The sequence below is a fragment of the Giraffa tippelskirchi genome, chromosome 3 (assembly GCF_054371585.1).
Source record: "Giraffa tippelskirchi isolate mGirTip1 chromosome 3, T2T-mGirTip1v1.2.pri, whole genome shotgun sequence".
NCBI classification, from domain to species: domain Eukaryota; kingdom Metazoa; phylum Chordata; class Mammalia; order Artiodactyla; family Giraffidae; genus Giraffa; species Giraffa tippelskirchi.
The window spans coordinates 121168966-121185280 of NC_137277.1; the positions used below are offsets into that span (position 1 = coordinate 121168966).

Consider the following 16315-nt stretch of genomic DNA (forward strand, 5'->3'; position numbering starts at 1 on the left):
CCTGGGAAGCCCCATAAGAAAGAGTCCTCCCTAATTTTTCTGTCTTTTTTCCCTAAAAGAAAAATAAATAAATAAATAAAACTCCCAAAAGCTTACTTAGAAAATTAGTCCAGTAGAGGGCAGCACAGACACATACACGCACCTCCACAAGCACCCCGGCACCCCCAATTAAAGTAGCTAAGTAGACAGGACAAAGTAGAAGTTCTTTGTGCGATACCCAGAACGTGGTAGGTATGCAAATGACTCTCACGGAAGAAGACAGACATAGAGCAGCAAGAGAGAACTCATTTACAAACAGGCAAGCGTGCCTTAAATAAAATTAGTATTCTAAAAGATAACAAAGAACAACCTAATTTATTCCTCATGTCTTAGTAATTGTTTCAAAAACACAGTGTACATAGAATGCAGTAAAAATCCACTTATGGTGAAAATGCTCCATAATTCAGCTCTATTATCATATTACTGTGTTTGATTTGTTTTCTCTGAACTCTGATAGAGCTATGAAAATGAGAAAATCAAGTGTAACATTTTTTTCATCAGTGAAAATAGAGATAGATGGAATCTAATTATTAAAACTGTCATGTACCTTAGTCACCCACATGCTTAGATAAATTATCCAGTTCTTCACCCTATTTTAACTATGAAAAAGAGCAAGTGATAAGCACTAACTCATTAACACTATATGAAATGGTTCAGTTTATTAATAAAAGACTCTAATAACAAAGCCTTGTGGGTCTATAAGGGAGATTTATAACTAGCATTTGCTAGGGGGAAAAATGTATACATTTGCTATTAATAAATTGACAGCAAAAGTTTTTTCTTCTTGCAATAAGCCTATATACAAAGGTTTGTGTATTGGGTTATAATTATGGTCTTCAAGCCAGAGAATTGCTAAATTAGCACGTCTAATGAAATCAGTACATTCTGAGGCACAAAGATCCTTTGTGAGGTCTGCAAGGAAAACTTTAGCAAGGCATGACTGCCTTTTGTTTCCATAGAGTGCTGATTCATTACCTCTAAGCAGACAACTGATGACTGAACATCTATTATTGAAAGAGTAAGTAAGATACAATATTAACAAGTTCATTCCTACTTAACCAAAGAGTAAAAAAAAAATCTCTTTCATTTGAGGGTAACAGGGTTTTTTTGGCAACATCAGTAGTAGAAACATAGATGAGTGCAATTGAGGTGAATAAATAAAAAGTAGAAAAACTAAAATAGCACAGAGGAAAAATAAGGCATTTTCAGGAACCCTGGGTCACAAAAGATGTTCTTTCCAGTAAGGTTGCAGCCCATCGGATTTTCACCCTGACATTTGGGTTTTTTAATACTGTATGGGGTATCAGAGTAAATATTTGTCACGCTTTCAGATCAGTTTAGAAAAAAAAAATCAATATTTTGAAAGAGTCTGTGTCAAAACATCCCTACCCCTTTACCACTTTGAGCTTTTTCAAGCTTAAAAACGGAGAAGGCAATGGCAACCCACTCCAATACTCTTGCCTGGAGAATCCCATGGACGGAGGAGCCTGGTAGGCTGCAGACCATGGGTTTGCTAAGAGTCGGACACGACTGAGCGACTTCACTTTCACTTTTCACTTTCATGCATTGGAGAAGGCAATGGCAACCCACTCCAGTATTGTTGCCTGGAGAATCCCAGGGACAGAGGAGCCTGGTAGGCTGCCGTCTATGGGGTTGCACAGAGTCGGACACGACCAAAGTGACTAAGCAGCAGCAGCAGCAAGCTTAAAAAAGTTTTCTTCAATTTCTTGCTTCTAGAATCTAAGTGCTTTTTCCTTCTTATTTCATCAATTCATGAAAGTAAAAAAAAAAAAAAAAAATTGAATTGTTCAATCTAACTTTGTTGATAAAAGAGAGAAAATGGGTTCCCATAGTTTATTCTAACTGGTAAGGACAATCTCCTGAGGCATAATTCTTACAAATACATGCATTTTGGCTGAAGATGCCATCTGAGAGGTAGCAAGCAGCACAGGGGGAACCTGAGTTTGGCCAGGCGAACACCGTAGCAACTAAACTCCCTTCTATTCTAGAAGGAATAAAGTAACTTAGAAGTGCTGCACCAATAGTACTTTTGCTTAATAGGCTTTTTCAAATGATGGAACCTATTGACTTTGATTTCATGAAAGGTTTTTAAATTATGCATTTCCCCCAAATCAAGAAAAGGGTAGACCCTCACTGGCTCCTGAGCTGGAAATGTTCTTATTTGTGTTTGGAAAAGTTCAGTTCATTGCCCTGAGAATTTTTATTCTGTATTTGTCTCCCACAGCTTTAAGTTGGTCAGCTAACTTAAAGGTCTTCATATCCATGATTCTCAAGTCTTAGAATTTCTCACTGGAAGCAGAGATCAGTTTTGCAAAGTCACCTACCTTGCTTCCAGATAGTGATAATAAATGTTTGGATAGAGCTTTACAGTACACGAAATACTTGCATGATGTATCATGTAAAGCACAGACGAACTGTGATGTAAACAGTGTTAACTTTGTGGAATACTGAACTATAAGACACTTATTCCAAAAACAGATATACATTGACTCTGCCAGTCATTAGGCATGCAATTATATGCTAAATTTTGCTTCTACTTTGCTGCTCTGTATGATTTTTTTTCTCTTCAATCGGCTTTTAAAAACTTTCAGAGATCATATCACATATTTTTTCTCAATTTCACCTCTAGAACAACACTGAATAAAAAATAAATGTTCAATAAATAATTGAAGAAATGATAAAAAGTGAATGAACACATGAACTAAGAATGACCCATTATGGAAGGAGCCATTAAAATTTAGCCTGATAACTCTAAAACCAGAGCTTTTGAGTGTTAAGAAATGTGCCTTCATGTCTAGGCGGACTCCCTGCCTATTCAATTTTGGGCTTTAACCACTTTGACAATATGAAGTAGAGATGGAGCATGACTGATATATTTTTTCTCTGCTGGATACCTCTACCTCAACGTCAAGATGCATTAGGCCATTTCCCCCACCCTCCATAAACTCCTCCTCATCTAAGCCTTAAGATCTTTCCTTCTCTGAACTTTTGTAGCATTTAGTCAAATCAGCACTCAGTAATTTCTCAGCCATTTTTGGAGGCTGGCGGGGGGGCAAGCTTGTCTCTATTTTTGACTGTCTTCTACAACATTTGGATATGCCAGAGTATTTGGCAGAGTAATAGAATCACATGATGGGCATGTATTAAATGTTTTTATTTAGATAATGGTTTTAAAGAGATGGGAATACCAGACCACCTGACCTGCCTCCTGAGAAATCTGTATGAAGTTCAGGAAGCAACAGTTAGAATTGGACAGGGAACAACATACTGGTTCCAAATTGGGAAAGGAATACGTCGAGGCTGTATATTGTCACCCTGCTTATTTAACTTATATGCAGAGTACATCATGACAAGTGCTGGACTGGATGAAGCACAAGCTGGAATCAAGATTGCCAGGAGAAATATCAATAACCTCAGATATGCAGATAACACCATCCTTATGACAGAAAGCGAAGAAGAACTAAAGAGCCTCTTGATGAAAGTGAAAGAGGAGAGTGAAAAAGTTGGCTTAAAGCTCAACATTCAAACCTCCCAGGATCGCATCTGGAGAACAGCTTGTATTCTGCCAGCTTCGGAGTCGGGAGGGAAAGCAAGCCTGGCAGAGGTACCCATTCCATTCCCAGTTTGCTCAGTATCTGGTGATTGGAAGACACTCTGCAACAAGAGAAAGAAGAAAAAATAAATAAATAAATTAAATAAAATAAAAAAACTCAACATTCAGAAAACTAAGATCATGGCATCTGGTCCCATCACTTCATGGCAAATAGATGGGGAAACAGTGACAGACTTTATTTTGGGGCACTCCAAAATCACTGCAGATGGTGACTGCAGCCATGAAATTAAAAGACGCTTGGTCCTTGGAAGAAAAGTTATGACCAACCTAGACAGCATATTAAAAAACAGAAACATTATTTTGCCAACAAAGGTCCATCTAGTCAAAGCTATGGTTTTTCCAGTAGTCATGGATGGATGTGAGATTTGGACTATAAAGAAAGATGAGTGCCGAAGAATTGATGCTTTTGAACTGTGGTGTTGGAGAAGACTCTTGAGAGTCCCTTGGACAGCAAGGAGATCAAACCAGTTCATCCTAAAGGAAATCAGTCTCGAATATTCATTGGAAGGACTGATGCTGAAGCTGAAACTCCAATACTTTGGCTACCTGATGCAAAGAACTGACTCATTTGAAAAGACCCTGATGCTGGGAAAGATTGAAGGTGGGAGGAGAAGGGGACAACAGAGGATGAGATGGTTGGACAACATCACCGACTTGATGGACATGAGTTCAAGTAAGCTCCGGGAGTTGGTGATGGACAGGGAAGGCTGGTGTGCTGCAGACCATGGGGTCGCAAAGAGTCAGACACAATTGAGTGACTGAACTGAACTTTATTCATTCATGCATTCAACAAATATTGTCAAATACTTAGTCTTTGCCATGTACTGTTCTGAGCATAGAAAGAAAGCAGGAAACAAAGCCATTGCCTTCACGAAGCTTACATTCCAGTTGTGGGAAACAGGCAAATTAGCTGACATCTTCCACTCCAAAAATACTATGCCCTATGTCAGCATGAAGTTATAGAAGCTGTATCTTTGCCCCTAATCCCATAGAAATGGAATGATATCTGATAAATGGGGACTTAAGAAGCTCTTTTGCCCCTTTTCTGCTTGCCTTTTTCTGTTCCCTTTAAACGTTAATTATAGAAATGAGATCAGGAGGCAATTTAACCCCTGAAAAGCTCTCCTGAATGCACACCACACCTTGCTGAACTTGTTGACTATTTTGCTAGATTAAAAGAAAAATGAATAATTAAGTAGTTAAAGAATGACTAGCCCTCTACCTCCAGTGGTTTGCTTACCAATCCTGCAGGCAGACCATGCAGGTAAGATAACACCTGAAGAGAAAAAACAAGGAGTCAGCCATTCTTCAATGGAGAATGACACATAGCTTGACTTCCTTCCTTGATGATTCACTGACATTCTTTCCCCTTTAACACCTGTCATGGCTGAGCATAATCTTGAGAGTTGGTTTTGAGGAAATGAGTCTGCCTTTTCCTCAGTTTGCCAGCCTTTTGATTAAAGCAAACTTTCCTCTCTACCAACAATTGCCTCTCAAGTATTGGTTATTTATTCTCATTTGTGTACCTGGGTTTTGTTATTGGTTTCTATCTGTTTGGTATCTGATGGAATCAAGGTATTCCTTTCCATTCCGTTTGCTCCCTTCTGTGCTTTCATTTTGTATTGTGATATCTCAAAATGTTGCTTTTCATAAAAAAGAGAATCACAGGGTAAAATACAGGCATAGGCTATATAAGGCTGTTGTTCGAGCTGGCCTCACAGACTGGTGGGATTCTCACCAGATTGGTGTCAGTTTGGACAAATTTGGCTTTATAGTGGTATAGAGAAAGTCACTCAGTCATGTCTGAGTCTCTGCAACCCCATGGAATTCTCCAGGCCAGAACAGTGGAGTGGGTAGCCTTTCCCTTCTGCAGGGGATCTTTCCAACCAGGGATCGAACTCAGGTCTCCCACATTGCAGGCAGATTCTTTACCAGCTTAGCTGCAAGAGAAGTCCAAACTTGGCTTTGAGTCACCAATAAAATTTGATGAGGTTTTTCTTCTGTTTTAATTTTGTTTGTCTTGAGAGCCTTACTTTGATAGAGAGACTGTTCTCTTCCTGGTTTTCTGCTTGTTAGGGGTGTACATTTTTGGCTCTGCATCCAGAAGACAAACATCTGGGGTGGGTACCCAGGACATGAAGTAGACAACTGTTATCACCTTTCATAGGGTCATCTAAGTCTAAATCTTCTCTTCCAGTAGAAACTCCTGTTTCTCCAATATACTCTCATTATCATCCTTATTTTTACAAATATCTTTCTAAATGGCATCATCTTGCCAAGGATGATTTGGGCTTTCAGTGGCTCCTCTGGGAAACATTTGACATGGACAAAATTGTTCATTTGAGAGACATCATAGAAAAGAGAGGGTAAGATTACTTAGTCCAAATTGCTAGAATTTTTGTATTGGTATGCAGAGGCTACAAAATGAACTTGGAATCAAAAATTGCTTCACTAAAAGATTCTTTGTCCAAGGCTAACGAGCAATTTGACAAACCTAAACAACAATAAATTAGACTCATTTTCCCCAGTAAATCCACCTTTTCCTGGTCTCCCAATTGCTTGCCTACATCCAGCCCACTCTCCCCCCTTGTCCTGTTCCCTCTCCCTCATTGCTATCATCTCCTCTCTTCTCCCCCTTGTCAAGACTCCTTGATATTTTTCCCAGTGATTTTCCTAGGACTCCAAAATACCAGTTGCTTCTAAAGGTCCATCTTCCTATGAGCAAGGTTGCAGGCAATTCTAGAACTTAATCTTTAGACTCAAGCTGAACTAAGAGCTATAATTAAGGATTTTCCTAAACTGAGAGGACCAGCAAATATCCAAAGAAAAACTTACAATTCTTTGGAGTACATGAGGCCAAGGGTTACCTGATCCATATTAAAATGCACATGTTGGACAGAACATGTTAGAAGGTTGGATTCAATCTTCACAGAGGTTGAATCTTAAATGGCAAAACCTGATTGGACTGACCCAGCAAGGGACCTATAAGATATTTGTTTTCACAATAAGCTTAAGTGTCCAAAATTTAAAAAGCAAAGTTTAAAAGTCAAAACATATGTCAAAGTTCCCTAGAAACTACACTTGAACACTCTAATAAAATTCAGTCAGATGATAAATCAATCATATAAACAAAAGAAAAAACTATAAGATAATTTCAAGCTACACTAGGAAACACCTTCAAACAACACTCAGGAGATAGAGAAGGTGCTGAGGTAATAGCAGTTCTTTCATCTCACTTTTCATCACAACTAAAACTAATATTAGAGACCTACTTAAATGACAGAAATTAGAATGAGAAAGCTCCTTTACCTGAATTACAACTCCTGGCAGAACATTTTGAAAGGCTTTAAGAACAGAAACCATACAGGACCCAAAATAAATGTATGGCCCTACAGATGGGACAGTTGGGGGGCCCCTCTCCAACCTCATAACAAAGACATTTGTACATGCTCTAAACAGAAAGGACACTGCAAAGAAGATTGACCCAGCTTGCAAAATGGAAGCCAGAACAAAATCCCAGAAAATTCACATCAGTATTGCCCAATATTGCACCTTACCCTTAAACACTGAAGGTTAACTTGATTATTAACTTGAGGTAGTTTTCGTTCCAATCCCAAAGAAAGGCAATGCCAAAGAATGATCAAACTACTGCACAATTGCACTCATCTCACATGCTAGTAAAGTAATGCTCAAAATTCTCCAAGCCAGGCTTCAGCAATACGTGAACCGTGAACTTCCAGATGTTCAAGCTGGTTTTAGAAAAGGCAGAGGAACCAGAGATCAAATTGCCAATATCCGCTGGATCATCGAAAAAGCAAGAGAGTTCCAGAAAAACATCTATTTCTGCTTTATTGACTATGCCAAAGCCTTTGACTGTGTGGATCACAATAAACTGTGGAAAATTCTGAAAGAGATGGGAATACCAGACCATCTAACCTTCTCTTGAGAAACCTGTATGCAGGTCAGGAAGCAACAGTTAGAACTGGACATGGAACAACAGACTGGTTCCAAATAGGAAAAGGAGTACGTCAAGGCTGTATATTGTCACCCTGCTTATTTAACTTATATGCAGAGTACATCATGAGAAATGCTGGGCTGGAAGAAACACAAGCTGGAATCAAGATTGCCAGGAGAAATATCAATAACCTCAGATATGCGAATGACACCACCCTTACGGCAGAAAGTGAAGAAGAACTAAAGAGCCTCTTGATGAAGGTGAAGGAGGAAAGTGAAAAAGTTGGCTTAAAGCTCAACGTTCAGAAAACTAAGATCATGGCATCTGGTCCCATCACTCCATGGGAAATAGATGGGGAAACAGTGAAAACAGTGTCAGACTTTACTTTTTTGGGCTCCAGAATCACTGCTGATGGTGACTGCAGCCATGAAATTAAAAGACGCTTACTCCTTGGAAGGAAGGTTATGGCCAACCTAGATAGCATGTTTAAAAGCAGAGACATTACTTTGCCAACAAAAGTCCGTCTAGTCAAGGCTATGGTTTTTCCAGTGGTCATGTATGGATGTGAGAGTTGGACGGTGAAGAAAGCTGAGCGCCGAAGAATTGATGCTTTTGAACTGTGGTGTTGGAGAAGACTCTTGAGAGTCCCTTGGACTGCAAGGAGATCCAATCAATCCATCCTAAAAGAGATCAATCCTGGGTATTCATTGGAAGGTCTGATGTTGAAGCTGAAGCTCCGATACTTTGGCCACCTCATGCGAAGGGTTGACTCATTGGAAAAGACCCTAATGCTGGGTAGGATTGGGGGCGGGAGGAGAAGGGGACGACAGAGGATGAGATGGTTGGATGGCATCACCGACTCGATGAACATGGGCTTGGGTAGACTCCGGGAGTTGGTGATGGACAGAGAGGCCTGGCGTGCTGCAATTCATGGGGTCACAGAGAGTCGGACATGACTGAGCGACTGAACTGAACTGAGTTGCTCAGTCGTGTCCAACTCTTTGCAACTCCATGGACTATATTGCCCACCAGGCTCCTCTGTCCATGGAATTCTCCAGAAAAGAATACTGGAATGGGTAGCCATTCCCTTCTCCAGGGGATCTTCATGACTCAGGGATCAAACCCAGGTCTTTCACATAGCAGGCAGATTCTTTACCAACTAAGCCACCAGGGAAACCTCAAACACTGAAGGTTAATCGGCCATAAGTACTGATGGTTATTTCATCAATTTCTGGTAGATGAGAGGGTGACTCTTTACACTTTAAGCCCTGCCATCCTTTCCCAGCTTCCTCTCTGGAGAACATATCACACAGGTGCTGGTATTTCAAGTAATCCATGTATTTCTCTGTGTTCTGGGCCTTAACTGTAACCCTTTGGGCCTTTACTGGTACTCTATGACATGATCCCTACTTTTTAATAGAAGGATAATTGGCTTTACTGTAGAGCATATCCACCTTCTTCATTGTGTTTCTGGACCAGACCAATTCCCATGTTTCTATCTTCATCTGAAAAGGACAACAACATACCTGACAGGCATGCCCAGTAGCTCACTGAATCCCCCTTCTATTTCTCCCTGTTCCTCAATCAGATTTAAACGATCTCAATTTTCATCAAGATCCAGTCTTAATACAATATGGAGATGGCCTCTGTTAACCTTTGTTCAGAAAACAATAAAGATTGTCAAGAGGATTCCATTTTCTTGCTCACATCCTTAGCAAAAGAAGGACATACAGTTTTTTCTTTGCCAAACAGTTCATTTTTTAAGATCTAAGGGAGGAAAAATACTCTCCCCTGATATATTAAAAAGTATCTTAATGTATCCTAGATCCCTTAAAAAATAGAAAACATGATTTCTAGGTTTCAATGGATATTGCAGACAATGAGTGCTGAATCTTTCTGAGATTGTGACCTCGGTGGGAGTTAACCAACTCCTCAGTAAGAGACTTTCTCTTCTGAAAACCCAAACATGAACAGGCCTCTGTAACTTGGGTAAGGCTCTTCTCTTCCACCACCTCCTTCCCTAGACACCCCTAACAACAAAAAGGGTTTTTTTCTTTTTTTTTTCCCGCTTATACATGAGATCTAGGCAAGCCCTTGGGATTTTAATTCAATTTCTTGGGAACCATCAAAAACCCATCACTTACTATAACCTCATCCTTGACCCTATTGCAAAGGTTTACATCTGTCTTAGGGCAATGGAACCTCATGGTTCCTCATGCAGGACAGATGTTACTACTGACTGAGAACACACAACAGCCAGACAATTAAGCACTTATGAGACTCTTTTTCTATCCTCACGTTACTATTCACTGCAGCCATACCCTGAGTTTTGCCACTCACTTGCCCCCACCAGACAGAGGGGAATCTCCTGAATGCCTTGACTCAGAGAGCTTTCCTATATGTCACGCAGCTTTGTTACAGACTCTAGTCAAGAATCCTGACTGAACATTTTCTTGCTGATGGAAAACTGAAACCAGAGGTTATAGGGCAGAATATGATGTCACTAATTTAAGCTCTACTTTAGAATATCATCCCCTATGTGAGATAAAATCATCCCAGATGGCAAAATTTATTGTACTTACTAGAGGTTATTTGGGCTTCCTAGGTAGTACTAGTGGTAAAGAGCCCATCTGCCAGTTCAGGAGATGTAAGAGACATGGGTTCAATCCCTGGGTTGGGAAGATCCCCTGAAGAAGGATATGCAACCCATTCCAGCATTCTTGCCTGGAGAATTCCATGGACAGAGGAGCCTGGCAGGCTATAGTCTGGGGGTTTCACAGAATCAGACACTACTGAAGTGACTGAGCACACACATACCAGAGCTTATTAATCAGCCAAAGATCAGGGAGTAAACAAATATGCAGATAGCAGGTATGTTCTTGGAGTAATACATGACTTTGAGATGCCTTGGAAACAGAGTATTTCTTACTTCTACTGGAATCATCATCAAAAATGGACAAGGAACTTTTAAATGCATCCAGATGGCCAATAGGCACAAGAGAAAATGCTAAATGTTGTTAATTATTAGAGAAATGCAAATACAAACTACAATGAGGTACCACCTCACACCAGTCAGAATGACCATCGTCAAAAAGTCTACAAATAACAAATGCTGAGGAGGGCATGGAAAAAAGGAGACCTTCCCACACTGTTGGTGGGAACATAAATTGGCAGAGTTACTGTGGAGAACAGTATGGAATTTTCTCAAAAGACTAAAAATAGAGCTACCACATGATCCTAGCAATTCCACTCCTAGGCATATATCCAAACAAAACTGTAATTCAATAAGATACACGCACTCCACTCTTCAATATAGGACTATTTACAACAGCCAGGACATAGAAGCAACCTAAATGTCCATCAACAGATGAATGGATAAAGAATATGTATTTCATATATGGAATGGAATGGAATATTACTCAGCCATTAAAAGAATGAAATAATGCCACTTGCAGCAATATGGATGAACCTGGAGATTATCTTACTAAGTGAAATAATTTTGACAGAGAAAGACAAATACCATAGGATATAGTTTATATGCCTAATCTTAAAAAATAATACAAATGAATTTATTTACAAAACAGAAACAGACTCACAGACTTAGAGAATGAATTTATGGTTACCAGGAGAGATGGGTAGGGAGGAGGGACAGATTGAGAGTTTGGGATTGACATGTACCTACTGCTATATTTAAAATAGATAGAAAACAAGGATATACTCTAAAAAGACAAAAATTGGAACCCTGTTAACCCAGAGTAAAAGAACAAATCCCATAAGCCAAGATAAGTTGTTCTATCTTGCTTATTTCCTTGACCCAAATAGAGACAGAAGTATTAGCAATGGTACAGACACTACCACAGTTAGCCAACAAGAAATCAAGAGCAGTGCAACTGCCCATCGATACTTGTGACAATGAATTTCTCTTGCTCTCTATTGCGTCTAGGGCAGAGATAGTACTGCTAATAGTTGTGGCCAGGGCTAGTAAATTTCATTATAGTCCTTTTTAGTTGTATAATTCCCACCAGTGGGATCAAGGCTTTAATTTTTCACATAAATGAGCTATGTGAACAGCTGGTAAAAATGCCTAAATAATCAAGAAGTGAAAGTGAAAGTGAAACTGCTCAGTTGTGTCTGACTCTTTGCGACCCCCTGGACTGTAGCCCACCAGGCTCCTCCATCCATGGGATCCTCCAGGCAAGAATACTGGAGTGGGTTGCCATTTCCTTCTCCAGGAGATCTTCCCAGCCCACGGATCGAACTCAGGTCTCCCTCATTGCAGGCAGACGCTTTAACCTCTGAGCCACCAGGGAAGCCCACAATAAATAACCAAGAATGAGCTTCATTTTGGAGCTCTTGTCTTGAGTTGGAGTATCCTTTCAATTGGGTCAAATTTGGAATTATTTCTTTAGTTGTGAAATATGAACCCAAGGATAGACTGCCTGAAGTCTCATTTCTGCATTTGTTATTAATAATACTTCCTAAGGTCCCTTTCAGTGAGATTAAACAGCAGTTTTTCTCTGATGTCTCTTCCAAAACACAAAATCTTCTGGTCCAAGATCATGTTGCATACATTTAAGAAGATGTTGTAGGAAGGCAGTTTTACACTGTTAGAAATAGGACTGCCTAAGCCATCTGACTCCTTTGCAATATTTGCCATAACTGCATGAAGCAGGGCAAGTCTAGTTTCAGAAATAAAATCCTAAAATGCATGAACCTTCCAGTTTCAAATCCATAAGGTGGTAACAGATGTGTTCTCAAGGGACAGGACTCCATATGGCTATAAGAGCTAGAATCTTTGGCCAAGTGTTTCTGAAGGTTTTTATAATTTTAATTTAAAGATTATATCAATTCTTTCAACATGTCCAGAAGATTGTGGTGATAAGTACAGTACTGGATTTTTAAAAGTTTGTATTGGAGTATAGGTGATTATGGACTTCCCTGGTGGCTCAGAGGTTAAAGCGTCTGCCTCCAATGCTGGAGACCTGGGTTCGATCCCTGGGTCGGGGAAGATCGCCTGGAGAAGGAAATGGCAAACCACTCCAGTATTCTTGCCTAGAGAATCCCATGGACGGAGGAGCCTGGTAGGCTACAGTCCACGGGGTCGCAAAGAGTCGGACACGACTGAGCGACTTCCCTTTCCCTTTCCCTTTCCATAGGTGATTATACTCTTTGTAGCTGAAGACGTAGAAGCTCTGTACAGTCAGCAAAAGCAAGACAGGTTGCTGACAGAGACTCAGATCATGACCTTCTTATTGCAAAATTGAGACTTAAATTGAAGAAACTAGGGAAAACCACTAGACAATTCAGGTATAACCTAAATCAAATCCCTTACGATTATAAAGTGAAGTGACAAATAGATTCAAGGGATTAGATCTGATAGAGTGCCTGAAGAACTATGGACAGAGTTCATAACATTGTACAAGAGGTGGTGATAAAAACCATCCTCCAAAAAAAGAAATGCAAAAAGGCAAAATGATTGTATGAGGAGGCCTTACAAATAACTGAGAACAGAAGAGCAGCAAAAGGCAAAGGAGAAAAGGAAAGATACACTCATGTGAATGCAGAGTTTCAGAGAGTAGCAAGGAGAGGTAAGAAAGTCTTTTTAAGTGAGCAATGTAAAGAAATAGAGAAAAACAATAGAATGGGAAAGACTAGAGAACTCTTCAAGAAAATTAGAGATAACAAGGGAACATTCATGCAGAGATGTGCATAATAAAGGACAAAAATGTTATGAGCCTAACAGAAGAAAAATATATTAAGAAGAGGTGGCAAAAATACACAGAAGAACTATACAGAAAAAGATCTTAATGACCAGGATAACCACAATGGTGCGATCACTCATCTAGAGCCAGTCATCCTGGAGGGCAAAGTCAAGTGAGACTTAGGAAGTATCACTATGAACAAAGTTAGCGGAGGTGATGTAATTCCAGCTGAGCTATTTCAAATCCTAAAAGGTGATGCTGTGAAAGTGCTGCACTCAATATGTGAGCAAATTTGGAAAATTCATAAGTGCCATGGGACTGGAAAATGTCAGTTTTCATTCCAATCCCAAAGAAGGGCAGTGCCAAAGAATGTTCAAACTTCCACACAACTGTGCTCATTTCATATGCTAACAAGGTAGTGTTCAAAATCATTCAAGTTAGGTTTCACAGTATGTGAACCGAGAACTTCCAGCTGTTCAAGCTGGATTTAGAAAAGGCAGAGGTACCAGAGAGCCAGGTACCAGAGTCTCCTGGACAGCAAGGAGATCAAACCAGTCAGTCCTAAAAAAAATCAACCCTGAATATTTATTAGAAAGACTGATGCTGAAGCTGCAATACTTTGGCCACCTGATGTGAAGAGCCAACTCATTGGAAAAGACCCCGATGCTGGGAAAGAGTTAAGGCAGGAGGAGAAGGGGACGACAGAGGACGAGATGGTTGGATGGCATCACTGACTCGATGGACATGAGTTTGAGCAAACTTTGGGTGATAGTGAAGGACAGGGAAGCCTGGTGTGCTGCAGTCCATGCGGTCGCAAAGAGTCAGACACGACTAAATGACTGAATAACATAGTTGATCTACAATGCAGTATTGTATTGTTTTTGAGTGAGGGGTAATACCTTACTGAAGATACCTTCTTCGATAATGGTTCTCATAAAATGTGATCCTCAGTCATTTGATAGAAAAGTTGGTCTGCTCCAGGTTGGAAACACAAAATCACAGAGCATTTTAGCAACTGTTAGGCTGTAGGTTTTTGGCAAGGAAATATCTCAACCCATACTGAATGCAGACATACAATAACTGAAATACATTCAAAGCTCACGGAGAACGGAAACTGAGTTCAATCCATCTGAAAGTGTTCCAAAGCCCCATGAGGTTTTGGTTTCTGGTTGTGTTTCAACTTTATAGTTTTTCCATCATTATGTATTGTCTTTCTTTGTCTCTTGAAACAGTATTTTTATTTTATTTGGAACAGGGTTCCAAATTTTAAAGAATCTTATAGGGATTATTGCTCTTGTTCTTGTCATAGTGATCATGATGTTGGACCACTGCATTCTATCCAGAGCCTTAAATGCTTCTGCGCAGCTGCTTTCTCATGAGATGATCGCCATGATGACATAACAAAAGGGTCTAAAAAACCTCATGATAATAGTGACTATGGAGACAACTAGATAAACTGCAGGAGGGGACTATCTGAATCTCTAGGGTTCTGTGAATTACTCAACCTCTCACAATCATGAGAATGACTAAAAGAAAGAACGAAGAGACTGAACACATTATACAAATACATTATACAAATGCATAATTACCAGAGTATATATGACCACAGAACTCTGACTCACAATCTTTGTAACAGCACAGGAATCCAAACCAACATCTACAGTAACCAGTCCAGGAAGTCAAACCATAACCTCTGCAGCAATTGACTCAGAGTGGTCAGGACTTCCAACTTCCATATTTTTAGCCCCCTCTTCCAATCAGAGAAAACCAAATACATTCCTCAAATCAATCACATAAGATGCTCCACTTTGGGTTAGACTGCTTCTGGCTTCCCAAACAACTTCTAGTCAGAGCATAACTGAGCCATCTTCCTTCTGCACTATAAAGCTTTCCTACCATTCTGCCTGCTTTTGAGTCTCTGCCAAACACAAAGTGAGGGTAGCTGACCACCTACTTCAGCAAGTTCTGAGTAAGTAACCTCTATATTTATTGGGGTGATTGTTTACTTACACAAAGGAAAGAGAGGTGAGGGAGAGATCCTGGCTGAAACCTGAGAGAAGAAGCCATGATCTGATTTAGAGGAAAATTAGAAATCAAAGTTTTCCCTGGATCTCAGATCCTTCAAAAAAATTCATGCATTTCAAAGTGTCTGTGTTCAGGTTCTAAAAAAAGAAAAACCTATTCCATAATATATCTTTTAATTTAAAAAAACAGTGTTCATTATTCAGTTGTCTTCAGCAATAGACAAGGTATTAAATGGGATTTCTTTAGGCAATATTCCAATGAAAATGGTGGTTTGTTTAATTGATGGCTATTATGATATTGGACCATGGGATTACCTGAATTTATTTTTTTACTGTCTATAAAGGTGATAAATCATATTTCATTTGGGACTGGAGTCTAATTCACAACTTATGTGCTTTTGTATTACTTGCTGGTATACTAAAAGATGATGTAGATACCTAAATAAACCATACAAATAGTTAAAAATTTAAATAGCCACTTTGCAGAATCCTAAAAACTACTGAGTTTGGTGGGTTTAAGCAATCAAATATATGCAGATTCTTTAAAAGAAAATGCTGTTTGGGGGAAATATGCTTCTACAGTGTTTGGGATTCTTCTTCCCAAAATATTTATTACTCAATTATCTCCACAAATGAAATGCAACTTGATTTTCTCTGCCTTACAAAAAGAAAAATGCCATTCTAATTTTTGTTTTGTTTTAGGCAAATATATCGAGAATGGAAGAAACCCCAGAACAATGATCAAGACTTGTTCTGTTTCCTAACAACAGAAGGAAGAATACTGTGCAGTCATTTAGGGCTCAGAAGTCAAGCAGCCATCAACTGGGATACTCTAAATGCAGAGCCTCCAGAGAGGCCTGCTGAGCTGGGAAAATGGTTGGTGTGGTTTACATGTAGGGAATATCATTTGCTATTTAAAACTTAGGCTAACTTTAAGAGCCACTCTTTTCAAAAAGTAGAG

General features: G+C 39.6%; 1 protein-coding gene and 1 non-coding gene across 6 annotated transcripts in view; one reads left to right on the forward strand and one right to left on the reverse strand.

Annotated features, from left to right (window-relative positions):
* Positions 1-16315, reverse strand: part of THSD7B (thrombospondin type 1 domain containing 7B) — a 1641422-nt gene that overhangs the window by 1035699 nt on the left and 589408 nt on the right. For 3 of the 5 annotated variants that reach the window (XR_014079260.1, XM_081579094.1, XM_081579095.1), the window contains one exon: positions 3589-3714. The exons of the other annotated variants lie outside the window; for them this stretch is intronic. The gene's annotated coding sequence lies outside the window, so the exon portion shown is untranslated. The remainder of the gene's footprint in view (positions 1-3588; positions 3715-16315) is intronic. 5 annotated transcript variants of the gene reach the window in all.
* LOC145543998 (small nucleolar RNA SNORA7) lies at positions 3586-3725 on the forward strand. The gene has a single exon (XR_014081224.1). It is a non-coding gene; the product is annotated as a small nucleolar RNA SNORA7 (small nucleolar RNA).